At 41.3% G+C, this 25,350-nt stretch overlaps 1 protein-coding gene across 1 annotated transcript in view; it reads left to right on the forward strand.

The window, feature by feature from the left end:
• Positions 1-25,350, forward strand: part of LOC140465706 (LIM and SH3 domain protein 1-like) — a 154,398-nt gene that overhangs the window by 42,814 nt on the left and 86,234 nt on the right. The window lies entirely within an intron of this gene.

Raw genomic sequence — 25,350 nt, forward strand, 5'->3', positions numbered from 1 at the left:
GCAAATTGGTTTATACACTTGAAGGAAGAAGTTGCGAGGCTGGGGGAAGAGCAGTGTCATATAATTAAAAGGAAGGTTCTTCTCAAAACTTGCCAGTGACGGGATAGGTTAAATAGCTTCCCCTGCTCTGTACAATTCTATGGAAATACATTATCTGAACAGTTAACTTTGGTAGTAACAAGCTTTCAACATCTAGGGTCATTGGCCCTTTTGTCGTTACCATAGAGTCCTCCGGATTTAAGGATTAATCTCCAGGACACTGCAGAGCAGCAAAGGAACAGAAATCTGCTTTCATTGTTGAGAAATTTTGGAGAAGGATTTAAAAGGACTGTTGAACTAAACAAGGCATTTGGAAGTGAGGTCAGGTGACAAAAAGTCCAGGAAGGTGCTCAAAGTCTGGTAAAGTTCATCAAAGGTCAAGTCTTTCCAGCCACAAAGCTACTGCTTTTCAAATTTCTGGAGCCACAGATGAGCAACAAAGTCATGGCCTTTGATACGGTTGGCTGATTAATCCTGTTCCCTAGCTGTTTATCCTCCATGGCCTTTTAGAAATTGTCTTTGAATGTTTATTCAATTCTCCTCAAATCATTGAATTTGCTTTGTCCATCTGGTCAGGTAGTGGATTCCAGGTCATTGGCAGTGTACACAGGAGAAAACAAAAATGCAGAATGCAAAGTGAACAAAAGGGACCAGATCCATTGGAAACAGAATGCGTCTTTTGTCAACGGTGAAACACTAAACCGGAAGAGGAAAGAAAATTACTGCGAGAAAGGAGGAAAATAAATTCCTTCACAAAGACACACAGAAGAACTGCTGAGTGGGAAGTGAAGTAAAAGAGTTTGAAACCAAACAACCTAAACACAAGGTTTTCTTTCAGAAAGGAGGATAAACAACTTCATCCTCTCGGAATCCAATACTGGAGAAGAGCCACCTCACGTGTTTGCCTTTTTGTATACACTGACCCAGTAAACAAATAGCAGGCGCTTTCAGGGGCTCGGTTGGCATTTAGCACAGCGTTCAATTAAAGGGTACTCTCCATATCCAGCTCTTACCCCCCCCCCCCCCCCCCCACCCCACAAAATGAGCAAATAATTAGCCGAAAGTGATGGTGGATTTCTCTCTTGAGAGAGCTGCTTTTACATCAACTTAATTTGGGGTGAGATTTTGTAAACATTCCTCTCTGGAAGGTGTATTGTGAGAAAAGGACGTGCTCAGGAAGGATGTGAAAGCATCGGAGAGAGTGCTGAAAAGATTGTTGGTGGCAGGAATGGAGAATTTTACTTCAAATTGGATAAGCTGAATTGCTTCCCTTAGAATACAGGAGGCTGAGGAGAGCTTTATTGTTATTAATTTGTTGGGGTTATGTTAGGTTATGTGGAATATGTTAGGGTTAGGGTTGCTGATGCGCCAGCAATTATTGCCCAGCTTCAATTGCCCTTGAAGATGATGGTAAATTCCCTTTTTCAACCGTTGTAATCCATTTGCTTTTAAGGAGAGAATGCCAGGATTTTGATGCAACGACACAGAAGAGATGGTGATACATTTCCAAGTCTAGGTTTGTTCAATACATTGCATCAGTTGTATGACACTATGATCTTTTACTATACATTTTGTGTCCTGTGATCCTGCCCCACTAGCTATCTGATGAAGGAGCAGTGCTCCGAAAGCTTTACTTCCAAATAAACGTTTTGGACTATGACCTGGTATTGTTTGATTTTTTAACTATGTCCATCCCAGTCCAACACTGGCACCTCCCCATCATGGTTTTGAGGGGAATTTGCAGGTGATAGTGTTCCCATGTACCTGCTATTCTTTGCCCTTTTCTATATGTAAGTGGTTGTAGATTTGAAAAATACTGTCTTAAGGGCCCGTGGTGAATTCCTGCACACATTTTTTTGTAGTTGGTACATGCTGCTACTACTAGGTGATGATGGAGGGAGTGGATATTTGTGGATGTGGCACCAGTCAAGCGGGCTGCTTTGTCATGGACGATGTCAAGCTTCTGGAGTGTTGTTGGAGCTGCACTCATCCATGCCAGTGGGAAGTTTTGCATCATACTCCTGACATGTGCCTTCTAAATGGGGGACAGGCTTTGACGAGTCAGGAGGTAAGTTACTCGCTGTAGGATTCCTAGCCTCTGCCCTGTTCTTTTAGTCACTGTTTATGTGGCAAGTCACTCCAATCCAGTCTATAACCTTTCCAGGATGTTGATAGTGGGGGAATTCAGTAATGGTGGTGCCACTAAATGTCATGGAGTGATGATTAGATTCTCTTTCATTGGAGATGGTCATTGTCTGGCAATTGTATAGTGCAAATATTACTTGTCACCCCAATCATGGATATTGTCCACATCTTTGGACATGACTCCTCAGATACTGAAGCAGTTCATGAGTGATGCTGAATGTTGTGCAGTGATCAGCTTACAGCCCCACTATTAACCTTTTTATGGCTGAGGGCAGATCATTAATGAAGTAGCTGAAGATAATTGGGTCTAGGACATTGCCCTGATGAGCTCCTGCAATGATGTCCTGGAGCTGAGAAGACTGACCTCCAACAACTACCATGATCTTATATGCCAGGTGTGACTCCAATCAGCAGAAAGGTACACCCCCCTCCTGATTCCATGAATGTCTCTACCTCCAGTGTTCAAGTACTTCTTGATGCCACTTGCAGTCAAATATAGGGTATGTCTTTGATGGCAAGGGCAGTCACTCTCATGCCTGCTGCTTCTGCTGTTAAGCTCTTTTGTGCATCTTTAACCAAAAGCTGTAATGTGGTCAGGAGCTTCATGACCCTCGCAGAATGTAAACTGAAGGATCGCTATCCAATCTTTCTCCAATTCTTGTGAAGTTTCTATCCTTCGGCTGTGTTAAACTAAAGTCTGCCCTGCAGAATGTTAGAGCTACATAACAAGTGGATCAAGGTTGGTATACTAAAAGGATACAGCTGGTGGGCAGCCTTCAAATCCCCACCCTATGATTTATGAGCCCATGTCTCGCAGCCCCAACTGAGATGTGTCTGATAAGTTTCACTATTTATTTTGATGCCCCCTGTGACTGGCATTCAGCCTTGAATCAATGCCAGTCGCTCAGGTGGTCAAGATGGGGTTGCGAACAGTTGGACAAATTTCTAAGGAACTGCTTTTTCAAAAAAAAACTTTCTGCTTGGATCAAATAGAGATTATGATCTTGCCTTCCTAAAATGCAAATATGTTCTTGAAGAAGTTAATTTTGATAAATTAGCTACCTTTAACTAACTTTATCGTGGTTTAGACTCTATTTATTTTTGGCTCTGTTGTCAAGAATACTTGAGCAAATATCAGTCGGGCATTAAAAATGTACATTCTTTTCCTCTTTGGGTCCTTCAATGTTGTTATAACTGGAGGGGACAAGGCTGAGTGTTTTGGCACCGTCATGTACTTACAGCACTTGACTATTTGGCCCACAGAGCCCATGCTGGCTCTCTATAGAACCATCCAGTCATTTCCATTATTCCCTTTGTCTCTTGTAGCCCTGTAAGTTTTTAATATTCCTTTTCCAGTGAGCAACTAAAATAATTCATGGTCCCTGATTCCATTACCTTCCCCGAGGTGTTTCTGACCAGTGTCTTCCACTCACTCTCTCGTGTTCTCTCTCCCACCCCTGTGTTCTCTCTCCCACCCCCGTGTTCTCTCTCCCACCCTCTCTCACACTTCCCAGCAGCTCTTGACAAACCATAAATCCTGTGTTGTACGTTAAACACAGGAAGTGCTGGAAACATTCAACAGTAGCATCTTGGGAGAGAAAGAGTTAAATTTCTAATGGAAGGTCCATGACCTGTAACATTTAACTCCATTTCTCATCAGAGATGCTGCTGCTTCCGTTGAATACTTACAGCATTTTCTGTTCTCAGTTCAAATACTCAGCGTCCGTAGTATTTTGTTGTCTCTTATTACAACCCAATGAGGAAGTGTGTACCAACTAATTGTACCTCAAAGTTCTGCAAGCTGTTACAAAGTGTAAGCACTCCTAATGTGACTGTCAGTTTGCCTGCCTGACTGATGTTCAGGACAAAAACAATTCACAACAGGTTTCGTCATTAACAGAAAATACATTTATTGTCATATCTAATCTACTACTGTGCAATTTAAGCAATACCTGGTTTAAGAACTCCAACACGCGCTCACACAGGATTAAGATAGAAAAGAAAGTATACAGTTTGACACATACTGTGGTTGGAAAAATAATATGGAAAGGGTGAACAAAATTCTGGAGCTAGAGATCTTCATTTTTACTCTCTCAAGTTAGTTAACTTGTTTCTCTTGTTATTTTTGAAAAAGAAATTAGCACTGATGACACTCTGTAGGGTGGTGGTCATTATAGAGCCATAGAGTCTAACAGCGTGGAAACAGACCCTTTGGTCTAACTTATCCATTCTGACCAGGTTTCCCAAATGAAACTGGTCCCATTTTGCTTGCGTTTGGCCCATATCCATCTAATCCCTTTACCAACCATTTACCTGTCCAAATGTCTCTCAGATGTTTTAACTCTACCTGCCTCTATCATTTCTTCAATTTAATGTTGAAGTAGTTGGACCTAATCTTGTTGGAATTTTGTCATTTAGGATTTTTTGGTTATGCTCTCTCACCTACACTTTTTTTTGTTTCTTTTCTCACCCCACACCACTGTCACAACTGCTTGAACAAATACTCATTGTAAGCACTGTTTACACTGCTATCAGGTGACTTACTGTTTAAAAAGTGCAGCAATCCTTTTCACAATCACTGTTCTTTCATTTAAAAAAGGTAATTTTCCTAATTTCAGATCACAATTGAGAATCCAAATAGAGTTTCTGTAACTGTAAAGACTATGAGGAAACATCGATTGTGTCTGTTTGAGATTCACAAGATTTTTGCCTTCTCTGCCTCCCCCCATCCACCCCCTTTTAGCTTATAATACAATTAGATTGGGGGAAACTAAACTAATTAACTTTGTCTGAACCATTGCCCTTGAACTTGGTATATACTTTAATTAAGAATAAACAATAAGTACTGACCTTGCCAGCATATACCCACATCTCATAAAAGAAAAATAAACTGGGTACGTAGTGCCAGGATGCTGCTATGTGCTTGGGCCAGCAATGGAAACTAACTTTTTTTTTACCTTTTAAGTTCAAAACAAAGGAATTCTTCTGTTCATCTGTCCTGGGCCTCTCCAGATCCAGGACATTTTCCAAGCCTCGCTTTCTTAGGCAGTGCTTTGTGTGTGTGAAGGACTGAGCATCAAACTGTACTACCTATTGCCAGCACAGTTGTGCCAACAAAAGCAACCTGAACAGAGTTACACTGAGTAGCTTTGTCTGAATGGAAAGCGAACCCAAATTTCAGAAATGAGCAAAGCATTTTGTAATCCTGACTTTCCCTGGAAGGGTGAGCGTTATGAAGTGGAGTTGAATGAGGGCGTTCAGGTTGTTGAAGTGAGGAAATCGGTTACATCTCTGAACAGCACAGCAATCAGATTTTTGTGGAGAATAATTGCAGTTTGTGTACCATTTGCACATTTTAAAAGAACATTTTAATTGTTGGTTTCTTCTCTGCTTGTGGAATGACCTCGTTGTGATGGTGATAATGTCCATTTTCATTATGAGCAGCACACTGACATTTTTAAAAAAATGAATGTTCTTTCTCCTGGGTAGGAGTCATCTTAACTGCTACATGATATTTGGCCACTTCATCAGGCTCTATGAAATATATTGAGCAAAAGCTTTTCTGGCTCTAGTTCCTTGCAACTTTTAAATTGCCTTGGCTTCTGATACCGTTGACTTGAACAGCTGTTATGTTTATAAAATCTGAAAGGAACGGGGGAGCGAATTAAAGAAACTTTTTCATACACCGGGTGATGCGTGGTTGGAAGGAGCTGCCAGAGGAAGTGGTGGAGGCTGGTACAATTACAATGTTTAAAAGGCATCTGGGTGGGCACATGTATAGGAAGGGCTTAGAGGAATATGGGCCAAGTGCTGGCAAATGGGACTAGATTAGGTTAGGATGTGTGGTCGACATGGATGAGTTGGACTAAGGGTCTGTTTTTGTGCTGTACATCTCTATAAATACCATGCCCTTCAGGGTGTAAAGCTATTACATGGGATTGCAATCACTTTTGCAAGAGATCAGAATTATTGTCATAACAACCATCCTGAGATTGGGTGAAGAGCCTTTGTACTCACCCGTAGACCTACATGTATACAGACCCCATTCCAAAACTTCCAAACCAGAAAATTTAAAACCGAACAAAAACTGCAACTAAAAGATTATAAATCCAGGTGGGATCGTGTTACCTTTCCTTCAGCTGCCAAGGCTTGGGGTATACATGCCCCAAGCTGCTGCCGACTGGCAATCCGAATTCTGCGTGTACACCATATACTGTCCTACGCTGAAGGCAATACATTTTTCCTGGACTTGCTCTTCTTATCCAGCTCATTGCAAAGTTATTCATCTTGCATCCAGTGGCTGCAGCTGCTGGAACATTCTGACTTTGCGAGGAGAATCTCTAGTTCTCTATCGTCTGATCTGGGAAGGGTGGGGGTTTGCCGATTTGGAGAGGAGAAGGGAAGTGCAAAGGGGTAGAAGGCAAGTGGAGATTGCAGCAGTTTGGATGTGATATCGTAACGAATTAATCATTGATCATTTGCCTATCTTCAAAGATAAGATGAGGAATGCCCAATTGTGGGGCAGTCAGCCAGCAATAGTGAAATTATACGTTACACATTGTCACTTCCCTGGTTAGCCAAAGATCAGACATGGAGTACATCTGACAGAAACATAACTGAATTCTGTAATGCTTTTGATGGGAAGGCTGTTGTGGCGCAGGGATAGTGTCTGTCCCACTGAGTCAAAGACCTGAGTTCAAGTTTCAACTGCTCTAGGGGTGTGTAATACTTGCTAAACAATCTATTCAGAAATGTTATCTAGCATTTTTTTTGTTGTAAACCATCCAGAGGTGCTTTACAGTGGTGTAATCGGACGAAAAAGACACCACACTGAAGAAGGAGAAGTAGAACAAATGTTCAAAACCTTAGTTAAAGTTTTAAGGAGCTTCTAATAAAGCAGAACGAGAGGTTAATAGTTGAAGCAAGCCCCAGTATGCTGCCCAATTTAAGCTGAGTCAACTGATCACAACTCAGCTGCTGGTGGATGTAATTAGACTTGGTTCCTTGTAATACAACCAGGAAAGGCAGGTTCCCATTTGGTATTGGTACTTGGGATCTCTTGTTGGAAAGGTGAATGAAGATGACATCAAGCTTGGCCACCTGCAGCATATCATATTTATCATGCCCCTGTGTGGGAAATCAAGTCCCACTATTCCACAAATGTTAAAAATTTAATCATGTGCAAAACTCCCCAGTTTACTTGTTGGGATTATAGCAGCATCCAAACAATCTCACAAGGAGACTTCAAATGAAAATAAAATTGACCCATATGTAAACACTTGTGCCTTTTAAATTGTTTGTTTTACTTATGAAATGAAAGAGGGTTGGTGTCTTGAGTGTAGCTGATTAGCATTTTTACCTAGGTACTTGGCCCATGTGATTCATGTTGTTATGAAGACTGATTTTGAAAGAGGAAGGGTCTAAGATATCCCTGGCAGTTTTTGGGTGTGGGAAGCCTGTCAGGATCTTTGGGAGGAAAGCAGCGATATGAAGAGTGGTCAATGATTCACCATGTAGGAACATGGGCAAGAACATGGACTTGGATTGAAATCATGAAGAGTCAATAGTGCATTTAGTCTTTTGTTACAGTAAAATGAAAATTCTTATCATGCCATCCTTTTCATCTGTTAACTGGAAGCTCACCAATCTTTTGAACAATTATTGGGTCTCTGTAGATTGTAATATGTCAAAATACCAAGATTTTGAGAATTTGGTTTTATGTTGCTGTTTGAGGGATCCATATGCCAGTTGGTCCAGGTATCCAGGTGTGTCACGTCTGGCAGCAATCCTGAGGTCAAGCTGTTATATTGACCAATAGGCGCAAGGCACAAACAGAAGCTGCCAACTTGAGGCCCCTCCAAAGGTAATAGGAACATGGATCTAAACTTAGGATGTTATACCCAAGGCTTCATGATGTCTGGGTATATGGCCACTGAAGATCAAAAGAAATTGAGGCACAGTTGTCCGATGCACTAGTTGTGAAGTGACATGTGTTTTGCTCTTATTGAGTGAGTTGCAGTTTCCTGTTCCAGTCCTATTCTGTACACTTGAGTTTAAACTCCAGCCTGAACTCGCTGAGCAGTTACTGAAGGAGGACTATGTTGTATGAGGTGCTGTCTTAAGAATGCAACGTTAAGCCAGGACCCCATCTGTTCACTTGGGTAGATGTAAAAACCCCAAGGTGCCATTATGAAGAGGAGTAGGGTTTTTTTTTTAAACCAGTAACCTGGATAATATTTTTCACTACCAACATTCCTAAAGCTGGTATCCGTTCTTTGTGAGCAATTACTGTGCCACAATCTTCTACATTACACCAGTGACTACTCTTCAGAGTACTTTGGCTGGGATCTCCCATGATCATAAATGATATTGTATATAACTGAAACTTATCTTCAGAGGCATAAACACAATGGCAATGAATATGGATCCAATGAACAATTCAAAGTCATTGGAAATTTGTCGGACTTGTTGAAGTCTGTGGCTAATGCCATTTCCTGAGGTAAAAATCACACAACACCAGGTTTTCGTCCAACATGTTTATTTTGAAGCACTAGCTTTCGGAGCGCAGCTCCTTCATCAGCACTCTGAAAACTAGTGCTTCCAAATAAACCTGTTGCACTATAACCTGGCGTTGTGATTTTTAACTTTTGTACACCCCAGTCCAACACTGGCTGCTCCAAATCACTTTCTTGAAGTGAAGATTCTTCTTTCCACCCTGAGTGTCCCATCAATGTTCATCCTGTAAAAGTTGTGACTGGTAAATTTAAATGACTGCTTTTTTTGTCTGTCAGTTTTTCCATGAATAGGGTTGACTATTAGTGTGACTGGCTGTTGAGTTCAAAATCCCAACAGATGTGAGTCCAAGGCAGAAGAATGTTTTTGTTTTTGGCTGGGCCTCTGCATTCTCAGTCGCAGCTTCTGCACCATATGGCTAGAAAAGTGTGGGAAAATAAAAAAAAGTCCATCGCTGCAAAGAAATTGGCTTTCCTGTGATGTGGAATAGGCCCAGCTTTAGAACAATAAAGGCATCTCGAAGAATTTTGCCTTCGGCGTCTGCTTGCTATTTATAGCTGATCTGGGAGAAGCCCAAAGCAGTGTTATTAATTTGCCAAAGTTCCCGGGGGAATCAATGTTGTAATGGAGACCCTTGGCCCCTGTGTTTTACAGTGCCCTGTTTGTTTTAGCAGGCAACCGTCTTCCTGCAGCCCCTCCACCACCCTCCCACCCTTTCCACTCTTACAAGCCTGTGATTCTTGTTGGAATGATGAAAGTTTTGACCTTTTGTTTAAAAAAAAATTTCTTCCTGTTACAGACGACAGAACTTTACATTCAGAGACTCTATGCAGCACAGAAACAGGCCATTTAGCATTTTGAGTTTGTCCCAGTTGGACTGAATCCATGGTCTGATCGTGCCCCCTTACACTTCAATAATTCCTCTTCAGCAATCTCTTACCTTTATCACAAACAAAAAAGGATATGGGTCCTGTAAATATATTTTGGCCAGAGAATTGCAACTGGAAACTACTCTGCTGTGTAACAGAATTATCTTTAATCTCGTTCTTTGGATATTCTTTTACTACAATCATAACTTGTGATGGTACACTGGAAAGAAGCTGTTCAACCTATTGAGCCTGTACTAGCCTTTTCTCCTTCAAATATTCATCCAAATTGCTTTTGAAAGCTACTGTTGAATCTGCTCTCTTTCCACTCTCTTTCCCCCCCCCCCCCACCCTCCAGTTTCAAGCAGTCCATTCCAGATCCTAACCACTTGCTGTAACGAAAAGTTCCCTCCCATTTGGTCCTTTTGTTAGTCATCTTTAAATCTGTCGTCTCTGGTTATTAACCTTTCTGCCAGTGGACTTGATTTCTCCCTATTTATGCTATTCAGACACCTTGTTAACGAAACATAAATGTGTTGCAATTAGTTTGAGAAAATATTCTCCTTTTTCTCTGTCTATGCTGTGTCCCATGTAAATATTAGCAAATGATGCAAAAGTGAGATTTGGCTATCGATCATTGAGACCAGATGTGTGGGGTTAGACAGCTCTGAGCATTATCTGCCTATTTAAGGAAATAATTCGACTCTGCTGTCAATGTGAACAGAGCAACTCATCAGTTACTGGGTGGAGTAAGCATGGTTGGGTTACAGCAATTGAACTGGAGTGGTTTGAAGTGTAAAAGGTATTGCCATGTCTAATAGAAGCAACTTCTTACTGAGTGGGAAATGGCAGAGTTGGACAAAAATAGATTTGTACCTTTTTTGTGTATTTATTTAGAAAGAAAAACAGCGTGTTGTTTTGCAACTAATCCTTAAATGCTACCGTTTCCTTTCAATTCTCTGAAGAACTAAGCACATGTTTCTTTATCCTTTCCAGATCACACGCATGACTTTAACGATTTATGGAAACATAAAAATAAATTATTTAGTACAGGTGGCTGGGTTAGAGGGTGAGAAGACAGTATGTTGTTGTTTGTTTGTTTGTTGGTTGGTTTAGTGTTTTTTTTCAAAGGGCTGTTTCCTGCTCCTATCCCTTGCTGAACGTCAGGTGAAAGTTGTGCTAAACCTCTGGAGTGTGCTCCCTGCTTAGCTGAATATTCCAATCACTTGACATTGTGGAGAATGGATGCCTGTCTCTGGTCAGAGAAGGGTGCCCCTTTTTTTCAGGAAACTTCTGAACCCAGACCAGGTGACCAAATTTATATTACCATCTGGTTAGAGGTTTATAGATTTTTTTTTTAAAGTGACAAAGTGAGGGATTCAGAAAAGAATTAAGAAGTTGAAGCCAGAAGATTTCATGAATTTGAACAAATAACAATAAATTACACTTTACAGCATTTATGTAGTAATTCAATCTACAATATGTGCTGCTTGTTTCTAACAGTTTTAACATGTGGTAAACATGGGTAATAGATGTAGATTTTACTCCTACTGATTCCTAGAGCAGCTAGTAGAGTTCCAACAGCACAGAACCATCCAACTGCTGTTGTCTTCCATTGGAGACTCAACATCGCACCTCTATTGTTTAATTTCATTCACAGTGGCGCTAAAAGCAGCGCTTCCTAAAATGTGTGTCTCGTGCCCACTCATTCATTCTTTCTCTTATTCTCCTCCCTAATTTGGGGATCACTGAAGAAGATCTGTTGAGGATCTTGTGAGCAATCCTCATACTGCTGGGCAAAACTGAATGGGGAAACTGAAAATGCTCTGAATGTTACAATTCACAGATTGCTGGCTTTGTAGATAGAAAATGCTTCCAAAAAAAAACAAAGATTCATTACAAAATCTTCTGTAATGTGAAAGACCTACGTTTCTTTAGTGCCTTCCTCAACTCTAAGATGTTCCACTTGACAACCAGTGAAGTGCTTGTTGTTTGGAGGGTAGTTACTATCACATTGTGGGACACGCAGCAGTTAATTGTGGACAGCAACCACCCACAAACAGAAATTGAATAATGACCTCTTTGTTAATTTTGTTTGTTGGTCAAATAAAGGTCAAGGCACCAGGATGAACTCCCCCTGCTTTTTCTTCAAATAGTTATGGGATTTTTTACATCTGCTGAGAAGGCAGGGGGCCTGCTCTTTAACATAATTTCATCTGAAAGAACTCTCCTTCAGTGCAGAACTCCTGACATAGCAAACTGGAGCATCCAGGATTTTGGGTACAAGGGTCTGTTGTGAGACTTGAGCCAATGATCGAGTGACTTGGAGGTGAAATTCTGTTCACTGCTCATGGCGAAAGCAAAAGCTACTATGGAGCATGACCGAGAGATGGGACGTTAGTATTTCCACTTTGTTGACAATAGACTATGTTTAGTTCTGGCAACCTGAGTCAATCTGAAAGACTCGTCCGAGGAGAAACTTGGCCTCAACACTCTGTCGTACTGTGTACATTGACATGTTGTTTCTAATATACTGATAACAATGCACAGCCTTGTTTGAGGGCTCCCTGTGATACCTAGAGCTCATTCCAGGTGAAGACAATCTAACTCTGGGTAGCTTTTCTTTAGCTGAAGGACAGAGAGATCACGCACCTTGGTCTTTATTGTGTGACCGTTCTGTTTGCTTGCCAGACATTTTCTAGTGTTTTGCAGCTTCTGGGAGTGTTTGACCGATAATGTGTAAACTTAATTTGATGTAATATACTGGGATGTGAAATTTCAGCTGGGCTACTGCCTTATTTGGCATTCGAAGTCAGTTTCCACAGTAGTTCAATTTAGTTTCTGCTTACAAAACAGGAAGTGACACGGTCAATTTCCATGCTGGCACGAAGATTTCACTTCCTTTGCTTATTCATACCTCAAATTGTTGTTTAGATGAAACTGCTCAAGAAATTCTGTTTGCAGTTAGCATCCCCAATTCACCTGATTTTTGAGTTTAAAATTCAGACTTACAATCTAGCCAAAGTATCTTTTTAGATAAATAGAATGCACTCACATTTTGTTGAGAAGCTGTTGTTTTTCCCTCCACTCCATATCTTCAAACTAAAATCCGTCCAATGTATTATCCAAAACAATTATGATATCTCGTGACACTGTTCTCCTCGAATTTGCATAGAAGCTTTGGTTGAGTATTCAAGACTTGAGGCTGGTCCCAATGTTCTGGTCAGTATTCAAGCGTTAAATAACATCCCTTTTTTAAAATAAAAACGTTGGGTTGGTCAATTTATCTACCTCCTTTTAAAGGGCATTGTTGGAGAAACTCAGCAGGTCTGTGGGTGGAGGGAGAGAGAGTGTTAATGCTTAGAGTCCAGTGGGTTATCTTCTGAAGAAGACTAACCTCCTGGTGGATGTCGGTAACAAATATCTCTTTTAAAATAATGCCATGGGATATTTTAAATACATCTGAAATGGCTGAGAAGACTGGTTGATTTATGTTTTAGTCACAAGATGGCACCTTTGCCAGTCCAGAAGACTCTGTCAATAATGCCCTGAGTGTGTCAGCCTGAACTTTTTATGCTCAGATCACTATAGTGGGACTTGTACCCACAACCTTCAGAGGAAAGGGCCAAGTAAACTACAGCTGAAACCTTGACTGTATCCTCTTTTTTTTTGGGCAGTGTGGGGTTTCACCTACTCAAACAGATTTTAGTTTGGTCTTTGTTTGCATCCGGCAACAATGTCATTGTGTGCCTATGGCAAGTTTTTGCCATCAGACGAACTGCTTTTTTTTGTTTATCTTTGCCTTATCTAATCTTGAATCTATTGAGTTAAACAGCGCAAATGCCACCAGTTAGTACAATGTTGACTGGCACATAATTAATTATTATTGGTAAACGTGGAGGCCTGTGTTTGAGTCTTGACCTGGGAAGTACAAATTTCAGAACTGCTTATGAGGTTCTAATCAATACCAATTGTGGGGAGTAATATGCCAGAGTGAGAGTAACCACACAACAGAGAGGCCCTTTTCTCTGGGGAGGTGACGAGAGCTGTTTGTGTTGATCCAATCGAATGCAAATCGCTGCATTTCTTTCGGAAAGTGACATTTGGAGGTTTAAAAAAAAAAGGAGTTAAACAGGTTTAGTCATCGCATGTACTATCAGCATCCACTTTGCCTCTACATGATTCCAGGCCCCATTTTTACCCATGCGTGAGGTTTTTTGGAAATCTCTCTGTTCGAGGCTTTGTTTAGAGTAAGATTAGGTAGGGCAGGAGTAGACTTGAGTGGAGCATGTGTACCAGGGAAGTCCTGCTGCTGAATGGTCTGTTTTTCTGCTCTGAATTCTTTGCGTGTTGTCCCAGAAACCAGTTTGTGGGAGTGTAGGCCTTTCATTTTTGAGTCTGTAGTTACATATCTTCCTGTTTACTCGCATCCCCCTGACATTGTGAATTGCTAGCTTGCCATCCAATCCATCGCCACGGACCATAGGATTGAGAGAGCTGGTCGATGGCAACTTTGACTTTCTTCCTTTTTAAAAGAAGCTGGTTGCAGGAGAGACTCATGTGAGTTTTGAAAGCTACGACAAATATTGTGACCTCCTAAGGGGAGGGATCAGCTGCTAACAATTTGACTGTTCTCTTGATACAATAATTGTAGAAAAAAAGGTCAGTGCTGAAAAGGAATGGGAGGGGAAGGCCTGTATTCTCAGAGCCAGCCAAATCGCTCCAAACACTTGTGTTCCTTCATGGTAATTATTATGCTGCCCTTTTTTTAAAGATCAGAACTGAATTCCTTGATGTTTTCTAACAGTACTTGAAAGAAAAAGTATAACTTCTGTTGATCTGAGCTGACTATTTCTTGATTATGGGTGGGTTCACAGCTCTGATTAGATGTACTTCAACACTGGGAGTCCAGTTCCAGCATCATCTGCATAACCCCTCACAAATTGATTGGTTTTCCAGTATATCCATTCACAGTGCTGCTCCTACCTTCCTATACCAGTGGAAAAGTGAGCTTCTGAATCCAACACAACAGAAAGAATGAGATGAAGTGAACATCAAAACTGATCACCACCTTGCTGCACACTTCCAGTATTTTATCTTTTAATTAAGTCTGTCTCTTTTGATCCACTATGTATTAAGATCATCCATATTGATTTTCATTTTTACCATTTGGTTCCCTGGCTGAGATTAACTGATTCGGCACAGACCAGGGTTCTCCTCTCACTTCAACGAGCCACCAGTGATAACTCATAAAAAGGATTGGCAAAAGCAGAATAAGTTTTCACATGGGGAATAAATGGGTGGAATTTACTTAATATCTTAACTCAGCAAGACTGAAGTCCATGCTTCTTTATGCTTCATATCGTCCAACTCATGGTCAATCTTGAGCTACTTTCACCTGAATGAAGGCAAATCTTGCACCCCTTCTGACTGCAGGATTTGCCAAATCATCGAATGATATATTTTGTTGGGTAGCCAATCTGTGCACTTCAAGCTCCCCACCAAATACCAATGTATTACCAAACAAGGTTAGATTAGATTAGATTAGATTACTTACAGTGTGGAAACAGGCCCTTCGGCCCAACAACTCCACACCGATCCGCTGAAGCGTAACCAACCCAGACCCATTCCCCTACATTTACCCCTTCACCTAACACTATGGGCAATTTAGCATGGCCAATTCACCTAACCTGCACATTTTTTGGATTGTGGGAGGAAACCGGATCACCCGGAGGAAACCCACGCAGACACTGGGAGAACGTGCAAACTCCACACAGTCAGTCGCCTGAGGTGGGAATTGAACCTGGGTCTCTGGTGCTGTGAGGCAGCAGTGCTAACCACTGTGTCACTCTGCCGCCCACAAATTTGCTGTTCTCTGTGGAGAAGTGTCAGTAAGGACACTGGGAAATACTCAGCAACTCTCTTTCTTGAAATTGTGCAGTTTCATCTGATGGAACAGACTGAACCTCTGTTCATTATCCCAACCATGCTGCAGTCTCTCAGTACAGTGTTGGAATCTATACCTAGGTTTTGGAGCTTGTTCCCTGTATCTGTATCCATATCCTCTGAAGGGGGACAGCTTGGACTACACACTAAGCTGCGGCTGACACTCACTCTTTCTCTAAGCTGATCCCTTTAGCTAGCTTTGCAATTTCAAAGTGGGGCTTGACTTTTTGGCATTGAACAAATGAGCTTGTGGATGGTCTTGTTTTTCAATGTTTGTCTAAGTAGAGACTCAGATATACACAGCAATGTGCATGACATACTCCTGTCCACAGCTTCAGCAATGAATGTTGGAATTCTTGTAAAAATGTCACTGGTGCAGTTTTCATCATACAATGTGGTTGTCCACAATGTGCAAATTCCCCACAGACAGAAATGTTTTGAAAATGAGGTTCAGTTTTCATGAAAATAAATAAATCATTTCTAGGCAATTGGAGCAGAGACACTTGCTGAAAATACAGAAGTTAAGAGTTTTGCATTGACATAAAAATACTTTTTCTCTGTGGTGCGACATTCAGTCCCTCATGTAGAATTTGCCATGCCACGTTCTCTGCAGTGCGAATACTCACATTTCTGTAATGTAGTCTAGCTCCACACCTGCCTCAATTCATCCATTACTAAACCTTCATACGTGCTTTGTTTCCAAATATCACTTTACCAACATACCCTGACTGAACTCTCCTCATCCATCCTCTTGGCCCTGAACTCAGTCACAACCCAATGGCTGTATCCTAATAGTTGGTTCTGATTAGCCATGGGTGAAGCAATGGGGAACAATAGGATGAGTCTGGTCCTCCTGGCCCTGAGGTAAGAACAGTCACAAGAATGAGATTAACGTACTGTATTGTCATTATTTAAATTAGGCATTCCTGTCTTTGTCCTGATGAATGAAAGATGAAAAGCTTCAGAAACATGTCTCCCCTTTCAGTGATAGTGAAGTCATGCAATATTCCCATCCCTTCAAAGGGCTCGCTCCACCCCATTTATAGTCAGTTGTAACTTCCCAGGTATTTGCTTTCAGAGAATTACATAAAACTTACAGCATAGAAACCGTCCAGTCAACCCAGTGCCCCATGAGTCACCTCCCTGTTTTATTTACTTCATCTCTTTTAAGTTTTAGAGAGAGCATTGAGTCCCAGCTCCAACTCTGATTGCTTGTACATTCCACTCCCTGTCCCCACCCCCACCCTGCCCAGCAGCAGCTGGGTCCTCAACTCTGAATGTTTTTCTTCAAACATCTTTGATTCTCTCTCCACTTTCAGTTCCCCCAAAACTCACCCAGGCACTTATGTCAGTTGTAACTTACTAATGTTGTTCTCCGTTTTTAAGTATATAAGAAATAGGGATGGTGGTAGACCATTCAGCCCCGAAATCCTGTTTTTCCCCCATTTGATAGCAGTGATCTTCAATCTCAACCCCACTTTTCGGCCCTATCTCCTGACTTATCAATCTCTATCTATTAAACAATCAAAACCCCCTGAGCTATCTGATACAAAGTGCAAGTCTTTTGCTGGTCTCGACATTTCCAAAATCCAAACTTGATCTAATAATATCGGAATCTTTTGTGACCAGAGGAGATCTGACTTACTCAGTTTCTGCACAAGCCATTAGCCCTGTCCGTGACTTTACCTGATTGTAAATCTTTGAAATGATAAAAGCAGGAGAAAGCCATTTAGCCCATTGTGAAAAATGTTCAAAAAATCTTGCCCAGTTTGTCCTATTCCCTTTGTTCATTTTCTGTTGTATAAATGCTTCTTTTAGAAACAAAACCTACTGGTCTAGCTGTTACACCACGATTGAGATTTTGCAGGTATTTTGTGTATTACGACAGCCTTGGAGGGGGGGGGGGGGGGAGACAAGGGAGGTTTTTCAAACAGCTAATTTACTGTGATGAATCTGTTGACTGTTGGAAGCATTCCGCAATTCTTGGCATGTGTTGTATTCAGTGTTAGATGCCCAGACTGATGAACGTGGGATAAAATCTAAACACAAGGTTTGACAATTCCAAGGAAAGCTAATGTATATTTCAAAGGATTAAGTTTTTTTTGCTGTTCTCTGTACTTTTGGGTTCTACAAATCAAATTGAGGGGCTGCTCCTTTTATATTTTAATTTTTTCCTTTTTGCTTTGGGGACAGTGTGTCAGGGAAGATGAAGAGGATTTATTGTCTAAAGGCGGAGGTCCTCCCTATCACAAGATTACTCTGCCATGTTATTTTAATTACTGCGAATCTGTTTCCTGGACTTTTTTTGTTTCTCTCTCCCTCCTTTTTTTTTTCATCTGCCTCCCCCTTTCCCTCTGTTGGAGTTCCTCACATGATTTGTGTCACTGTTTTATGTTCTGTTTTATTCTGCTGACAAAAAGTCAATACTTGTCACTGAAAATTCTGCCTCATGCTACCTTTTCTCAACAAGGTTAGCATAAGCAGAACTGGACTGAAACGCAAGAACCATCTTGTAATGACAGTGTTAAATGTGAATTTATTTAGGCTGAGTGTTTCAATCCAGCGATGTGAGCTGAGATAACAGAAGGTAGTAGGGAATTGAGAAATGGCCAAAACTTGATTTTGGTCATTAATGAAAATTTATAACTTTAATGTATATGTTACAGAGTCCTAGAGATATGCAGCACAGAAACAGACCCTTCATCCATGCCGACCAGATATCCTAACCTAATCGAGTCATATTTGCCAGCACTTGGCCCATATCCCTCTAAACCCTTCCTATTCATGTACGCATCCAGATTCCTTTTAAATGTTGTAACTGTACCAGCCTCCACCACTTCCCCTGTCAGCTCATTCCATACATGAACCACTCTGCATGAAAATGTTGCCCCTTAGGTCCGTTTTAAATTCTTCCCGACTCGCCCTAAACCTATGCCCTCTACTTCTGGACTCCCCCACTTCAGGGAAAAGATCTTGTCTATTTACCTTGGTTCCAGCTGTGTTCTTATGTCAATTTTGATGGTTCCTAAGGAACAGGAGGAGGCTGTTCAATTTATCAAGCCTGTCATGTTCTTGCCCAGTCACCTAAGCCTGTCCAAATTGTGTCTCCTGAAAATATTTTACAACTTCCTCACAACATATATTGTTGCTTAGCTGTGAATCATTTGCAAATTGGAAATGTTACATTTAGTCTCTCAAAATCTGAATAATTGGTATGTATTGTGAACAGCTGTACCCATGCAGTACCTCATTAATCATAGTCTGCCAATTTGAAAGTGACCCATTTATTCCTGCTCTGTTTTCTGTTGCTTAGTTGATCATTAAACCATGCCAGTATGTTATCTCCTATACCACTGGCTTTAATTTGGCTAACCAACCTCCTATGGGGGACCTTATCGGAAGTCTTCTGAAAATATCTACATCCTTTATCAATTATTCTTCATCCATTTTATTAATGGTGTCCTTCTTAAGAATAGAACTCCCAGGTTTGTCAAACATGGTTTTCTCCTTGCAAATCCATTTAAGCTCCACGATTATCATTATTGAGACTAACTCTGGAATTACTAAATCAATTTAAATTCCATCTGCTGCCAGGGTGGGGTTTGAATGCTTACCCCCGAGTATTAGCCTGGGCCTCTAGATTATGAGTCTCATGACAATTACTACTGTGCCCCTGCCTCCCTTTGAACTATTATTCTGGACCAACGCTAGTAGTGTTAATGCTCCCTCAAAGGTGGGAGCACCAAAGAAAAGTTATAGAATTGTAGAGTCATAGAGATGTACAGCATGGAAACACCCTTCAGTCCAACCTGTCCATGCCGACCAGATATATGAGGAAGAATGGCAACCTTGTCAGTAATGACCATCTCCTGAGAATGAATTATCACCAGGTTTACGGCATCTTGGTTTCACGTTCCTCTTCTGATCCTTTTTAACCTTCTCCCCATTTTTCTTTCTTTCATAACTATTGGATATGCCCAGTGAGGCTTTCTGCCAAACTTCTTTGTACTTTTGTTTATCTTCCTTTCCCATCCTACTCATAATCTATTCTCCTATCTCGGCCTCATGCCCTTGCCTGAGATTGTGGACTCCCCCGAGACCATCTCTTTATAGTGTTATGCCTCATCAAGTTTAGACAGATTTGGTTGAGGAGAAGGCAACCATAACAATTGTCTTTAGGCTTAGCCTTCAAAGTAACACTGTTTATAATATATTCATGCTAAATGCTGTGATAATGGCTAGCCTAGATATAACAAGCTCTGCTCATTAAATCCTAACGGTTTGGAAGTAGGTCATTTAGCCCATCAAGTCCACCAAAGAGCATTCCACCAGAATCTCCCCACTACCCTGATGTCCTGCTTTTCCCAGTCTAACCCACCTAACCTGCACATCTTTGGACTGTGGGAGGAAACCAGAGCACCAGAAGGAAACTCTCTCGGACACGGGGGAAAATGTGTAAACTCCACACAAACAGTTGCCCAAGGCTGGAATTGAACCCGGGTTCTGGTGCTGTGAGTCAGCAGTGCTAACCACTGAGCTACTGTGCTGTGTTCTTAGATTGGTCCTTGTCTAATGTAATAATATCTTTGTATGGTTGTACCCATGTCCTATCAGACTCATTCATTCTCAAGAGTGGTGTCATCTATAGCATAGAGTTTGAAAGTGTTGAACATTGCAGTTGTCTGAGTGCTTTAACTCTGTTCACTGGCTGTGGTGTTTCTATTCACTGATTTGCAGCCCGGTAACACCCTTGCAAGGTTGTTCCAGAGTCCTGAAGCTCTTACAACAACAGCTGCATGTGCCTTCCAGTATCTTGCCCAAGTAGTCATTGTGCACGGGAGAGATTTAGCCCTATGAACAGGCTATTGAGCTCCAGAGGGGGTCTCAGCTGAATCCGATCCTGTATTCCTTTAACTGCCAGACACACATTAGCTACGTTTCTGCAACAGGAGCTATTGGATTGCACTCGGGGACAAGAACAATGTCTCATTCTTCTTTTCACACGGGGATCAAGTGTAGCTCTCCTCAATGTATTTACTTTCATGCGTGGTTCCACTGGATTTGTAAATCCATGAATATTTTAGTGAACCTTTCAGTAAAGTAGTAATTTAATGATTTATTGATGACCTTTTTTAAGCAGTGTGTCACAGGTAGCATCTCATCGTTCTTGTACCTGTATCTGTGACTATCAGGATGTGCGATTTGTAAGTACACAGAACACATTGAGAAATATATTAGGATTTTTGATGCCTGACCTGAGGAACAGGAGCTGAAAAGGCAGTCACTGCAAAACCAGGTTTCTAAATTTAGTTTTGGAATTTCCAGTCCCAGGTCTGAGTTCTGTCTAAAACTGGTTTTATTTCATGTTTGATGGTCAGGGAAACATTATCTGCATCTGAATTTGGTTAGTTCTTTATTGACCCTCCCCCTCTGATGTCATCTGTCCAGGGTTTCACTGCACTTTGAGGAATTAATGATTAATCTGTTGAATGTTACAGAAAATGAACCTGGGAGAAAGCTCATAGGTACATGTACTTTTTAAAAAAAAGTGCTTTTCTTAAAACAAACATCTTCGAACTTGTAAAAAAATTGAAATAGCTTTTTGCCGTACAGAGCTTGAGTATTGCTTAAAAATGACAGTGTTGAAGCTTTTCTTATACTTGAGCTGAAAATGTGTCGCTGGAAAAGCGCAGCAGTTCAGGCAGCATCCAAGGAGCAGGAGAATCGACGTTTCAGGAAGAAGGGCTCATGCCCGAAACGTCGATTCTCCTGCTCCTTGGATGCTGCCTGACCTGCTGCGCTTTTCCAGCAACACATTTTCAGCTCTGATCTCCAGCATCTGCAGTCCTCACTTTCTCCTCGCTTTTCTTATACTTATCAGGATATTTTGCAAGAACACCAATTGAACAGGAAAAACTCACCGTTTATATCACATGAGAAGTGAGTGCTGATTGGGTAGCAAGTGGACTTTGATAGCGACATTTCCATGGTGGATACACCCTTTTTATTGCTGATTGACAATTAAGTGTCATGCGTCCTTGGAAATCCATCCCTGCTATTCCTGGGATTATCATTAAAAATACAAAATTCTTATCATACAAAAGGTATCAAAGTAAACCAAATTCCCCAATTTAACTGCCTGTTATACTCCAATTGACAGAAAGCATGGACTGGATTTCTGTACTTAACATTGCAAATAAATAGATTTTACCTATGGGTAAACAAACTATTAGAAGCAGTCGATGCTTATCTCTACTAGTTAAAGCTGTTAACCCATTATAAAATTACCCTTCACATGCAGACAGATTTAAAAAAAAACCATTGTTGTTATGGATGGAGGGAAAACCTAGGAATGCAATTAATTGGTCTCTGTTCATAGGGTTCATTGTGATGGTCCTTTTGGCTTGCCATCACTTGCTCTCTCGCCCTTTTCCTCCTGTCCTCCTCCTGTCCTCCTCTGTGTCTCTCTCTCTCACACTCTTGCTCGCTCTTTTACATTCATGCTCCCTCTTGTTCTCTCCAGTCACTGCTGATGGACACTAAATTGGCTTTTGTTAGACCTTTTTAAGTGTTTTGTACTGCAGATGAAAGGACAATGTCTTTTTGGGAGGTCAACTATCTTCTGATCCTCTGGTTCATACCCACAAGCTGATCAGCTACATGCTGGCCAGTCACATGTTTGTTGACAGGCAGAAGGCCTTTGTCATCAGCAACTACCATTACTTTGCAGACTAATCAGCAACTCGTTACTGGCTGAATCTCATTTTGTTCACAATCTCTGGTGCCAGTTTGTCTGTATTTAGACCTGCCCCTTGGTGGAACAAACAACAGGGTAAACAGCACTTGCAATAAGTACTGGAAGGTTTTCTTTTAGTGTGTAAATTCTTTCCACATCCTTAATTCTTAAAACAGACCTTTTCCCATGTCTGACCACAATCAAAATACAGAAATAAAAAGACACACCTTCAAAACAGCCAGGCTTTGTGCAAAATTTAAACCCTGGCAGGATGATTGTTTTCATTGGTCAGAACCTTGCTCTGAGATGTGAACCAGTGAATGGCTGTCATCTATATTGAGTTGAAACAGGTGAAGTCCAGTGTACATGTTTTTTCTGTCTGCAATAAGTAGATATGTGCAATAATATAACTTCTGGGGTATGCAATCCAATGTGCAGTGAGCTCAACTGACAATCTTTAGCAAAAGTCCTTGTACAACCTGAATTATTCAGCAAACATCCAGTTGCAGAAGTACACCTAATGTTAGACAGTATGTGTGCAAGCACAAGCTGGTTGGGTACAGTTAGTATCTTGTTATGAATAGCCAAAGGATTATGTTGTTCAATTATAATTGAATAATGTTTAGGATGTATGGCTTACATACCTACACTGAAATTCCCATGCCACATCACTCATCTGTGTGGTAGGTAGTGGCTTGTTGGATGATCAGAATCTGAGTCCAAAACATGCCAGCCACTGAAGATGAATCTGCACCATTAGGCATGGTCAGGAGGATGTATCTGTACCATTAGGCTTGGTCAGCCGGCCAGGTTGGCATGATTAACTGACCCCACTCCTTCAATTTCTGCAGTTGTTCATTTGATTACACTCAGCAAAGATGAAGCTGAAATGATGTTGCACGACGTTTTTCAATTCTAGGCTGAAGAAGGAAGGGGAAAACAAACATGCCCTTTATCTTCAAATTGGGAACTTGTTGGGCAATGTTCCTGTCTTACAAACCACAAATGTACATTTTTTACTGAGATTATTGTGACGAGGCAAAGAATTTTGTTTCTTATTTTAATAATAACTTCTGCACCTCTTATCCCTGGAATCCCTTGAGCATTAATGTGACTGTCAGCAAATGACAAATGCTGGTGGCTTGGCACCAGTTTGTCAGCTCCCACTGCTATGTTTCTGGATTAATCCTAGAGTTATAGAATCCCCATGGCCCACTGAGTCTAAATCTCACCCAGACTCTTTCCCCTTTCCTTATCCACGTAATTGTGTAATTCCCATGACAAATCTACCTGACCTCCTCATCCCTGCACACCATTGGCAATTTAGCATGGCCAATCCACCTAACCTGCACATGTTTGGACTGTGGGAGGAAACTGGAGTACCTGGAGGAAACCCTCACAGACACTGGGAGAATGTGTAAACTCCACTCAGACAGACAGTCGCCCCAGGGTAGAATCAAACCCGGGTCCCTGGTGATGTGAGGCAGCAGTGCTAACCACTGAGCCATCTCGATTAGTTTAACAATAATAATGCCATCACCTCCCTCTTGGCGCCTTGGATCCATAACTTTCAATAGCCTTGCCAAACAAAAATCCACAAATCTTAGTTTTGAAATTTCCAATTGACCGAAACCTTGGCAGCCTTTAGGTGGAAGGAGCTCCAGATTTCCATCACCCATCAGTGAGTAACGAGATGTTTTCAGAAAGCATTCATGAATAGCCAAGTCCTAACTTTAAGTTTTTCCTGGCTTCGGCCTCGACTCCCCAAACATGCGTACGCTGTTTCAATTATTGTATGTAGACTTTGCACTGTTTGGCTTTGGGCAATTAAGTGTTGAATAAATGAGAATGGATTTGACAATGATAATCATGGCATCAGTAATCATGAGAATGTGGGGTGGGATTGTCTGTGCTGGTGACAGAGGTATTTAAAATGAACCATATAGAGCCAACCATTATATTGCAGCAGTAGTTCCACTGTACATGACTGCATGGTTACACTGTGTCCGTAACCGTTTGCAGAAACCTACCTGAATATGAATCACTCTTTTTGATCCAGAGAAATCATTGTAAGCTATACACTATTAAGGGAAGGCAGGGAGAGCTCTTTTGGAGTAGTACTTGGTCATTAACTCTGTGAGAATATAAACTAGCCACTAGAAGGGATTTGAAAGGGATCCATTTCACGTTCTCCCCGTGTCTGCGTGGGTTTCCTCCGGGTGCTCCGGTTTCCTCTCACAGTCCAAAAGATGTGCAGGGTCAGGTGAATTGGTCATGCTGAATTGCCCGTAGTGTTCGGTAAGGGGTAAATGTAGATGTAGGGGTATGGGTGGGTTACGCTTCGGCGGGGCGGTGTGGACTTGTTGGGCCGAAGGGCCTGTTTCCACACTGTAATGTAATCTAATCTAATCATTTCCTGGAAAACTGTTAGGTTTTCTAATGCTAAATTTTTGCTGCAGAGTTGAGCTCCATGTATATTTGGGGTGTTTATCTGAAAGTGGAGGAGCTTAAAGTGGAACCATTGTCTGAAATATTTAGGTGTCATGGGCCAAATTGTCTTTTCGTGCTCTTGGTGGTATTTGTACCCTTGGGAAATATCTCTTTCTTTTTTTTTTAAAACTGGGGTTGATGCGTTGGTAATTAATTAAACCAAGCTAATGTTCCGAGGATCGAGGTTCACATCCCACCAAAGCAAAGTTCTGGACTTAATGGTTTAATGGAGACCATGGAACTAATGTCGATTGTCAAGAAAAGTCACTGACCAGTCTGGTCTCCACGTAACTCCAGACCAACAGCAATGAGGTTGATTCTTAACTGTCCTCTGTGCAGTTAGGAATGGACAATAAATGCTCGCCCAGCCAGTGAAACCCACATCCTGTGAATGAATGGGGGAAAAAACAGCATAGATGGAATTAAGATATGAATAAATGATTATCTGATTGAATGATAGAGCAAGCTCTGAGAGGCTGAATGGCATATTCCTTTACCTCATAGATTGATCAATAGAGACACCAGGTGAATAGGAATCTGATGGTGGACACTACCTCTTAGAGAACGGAGGAAGAATGCCATTCCTTAATAGTCGATATGCTTGACTATTATGAG

Source organism: Chiloscyllium punctatum, chromosome 42 (assembly GCF_047496795.1).
Source record: "Chiloscyllium punctatum isolate Juve2018m chromosome 42, sChiPun1.3, whole genome shotgun sequence".
Taxonomy (NCBI): Eukaryota; Metazoa; Chordata; class Chondrichthyes; order Orectolobiformes; family Hemiscylliidae; genus Chiloscyllium; species Chiloscyllium punctatum.